This window comes from Geospiza fortis, unplaced genomic scaffold, assembly GCF_000277835.1.
Source record: "Geospiza fortis unplaced genomic scaffold, GeoFor_1.0 scaffold254, whole genome shotgun sequence".
Lineage (NCBI taxonomy): Eukaryota > Metazoa > Chordata > Aves > Passeriformes > Thraupidae > Geospiza > Geospiza fortis.
In genome coordinates this window covers 445439-447101 of record NW_005054441.1, presented here as the reverse complement: position 1 = coordinate 447101, position 1663 = coordinate 445439, and the positions used below count along the sequence as shown (strand labels likewise).

The 1663-nt window shown below is 48.3% G+C and overlaps 1 protein-coding gene across 1 annotated transcript in view; it reads right to left on the bottom strand.

Annotated features, from left to right (window-relative positions):
- Positions 1-1663, bottom strand: part of REXO1 (RNA exonuclease 1 homolog) — a 40144-nt gene that overhangs the window by 32593 nt on the left and 5888 nt on the right. The gene's annotated exons all lie outside the window — the stretch shown is intronic.

The window sequence follows — 1663 nt, the reverse complement described above, 5'->3', positions numbered from 1 at the left end:
CGGGGGCTGCAGCTGCCTCTGCCTGGGGAGCTCCCTGGGCTGGGCTGAGCAGGCAGAGGGGTCAGTGCCACTGTGTTTGTGTCCCCAGTGGAAGGACACGACTCCAGTGAGGATGCCAGAGCCTGCATGGAGCTGATGGTGTGGAAGATCAGAGAGGATGGCCCTGGATCCCTGGAAGTGCCCAAGGCCAGGCTGGAGGGGGCTTGGAGCACCCTGGGATTGAGGAAGGTGTCCCTGCCCATGGTGGGGGTGGCACTGGATGATTTTTAAAGTCTCTCCCAACCCACACCATTCCAGGACTCCAACAATGACAGAAGCCTCAGGAACATTAACAGCTGCTTTCTGACTCTGAACTGTTTTCAATCCTTGTTTTATCACAGCATCTCTGGATGCTGACATTCCAGAGGAGCTTTTTGTTCTCTGCTACAAGGACAGTACAAAACTGGCTCTCCAACATGGATATGCTAAGAACCAAACAAACAGCAAAGAGACAGAAAACAGAAAATTAAAAACTTCTCAGGTCTAAGAGGGATGAGAGATTTTCTCGTAGCAGTCAGAAAGAGACAAGAGTTAAAAGAGCTGTTTCTATCATTCTCATAAGACTGAGGGGTTTGGGGTTTTTTGGGGGGGCAGGAGTAGGTTTGGGGTCTTTTTAGAGAGGATACATAATTGCAGAGCTTACTTTGGCAACAGGAAAAGGATCTCTCTAGCAGTTGGCACAACTGGCCCCCAAGGAAGCAGAATGAAAGAGGCTGGGTTAAAATACAGGCAGCAGTTTCAGAAAATACTTTTTGTCCCTTTGGGTTTGCAAGGTTTTTCTCCAAACCAATTAGCTCCTGATTGAACAGGGACTCTGGGCAATGGCAGAGTGATGTCACCACCTTCCACAGGCCTGCCTGAGCCCTGCTCAGAGCCAGAAATGTGGGGAAAGAGGAACAAGGTGCTATTTCTAAAGCCAGTTCCCCTCCAGCTATTGCAGAGATCTGTAATGATGACACAAAGAGTCCCATGGTGTGCTCCTCCCTGGGACACAGGGAGGGAGCAGGTGACAAACCAGGGACAGAGCAATTCCTGGTTGGAAACCTTGAAGAAAAGCAGGTAACAAGGCAAAAACATGAACAAACCCATATGCAAACAGCAGCAGCATCAAGGCAAGGCTATGTAGAGATTATCAGAATTGTTGGGGATAAAATCAGCCTAAGGAGTGAGAAGGAGCAGACAGCTCATGTCTGACCATGGGGTGAAACATCAGCTCCACACTGGCAGAAAGCACCAGGAGTCAGCTACTACCCTCTCAATCTGGACTGAGACCCAAAATGCAGCACAAATATTTGAAGGGAACAGCTGAAAGGCTGATAATTCATGCAAGGCTAAATATCAGATGGCCTGCAAACAGAGAACACAGAGTCTGGATCTAGAGACTTGCCAAAAAAAAAAAAAAGCAACAAACCCTAACTAAACAAAAGCCATCTTGTACATGCAGAAAACCAAACTATTTTAAATAGATCAGGATCAGGGAAAGCAGAGGGCAAGCCCAGCACAGACGTGGTGGCTGCTGCTTATCTCTAGCACAAAACTCCTGGCACATTTTCTGTGGCTGGAATGATGAAAACACACATTATAACCTCAGGACATGCCACAGGCTGTGAGCCAGGGCAGGGAA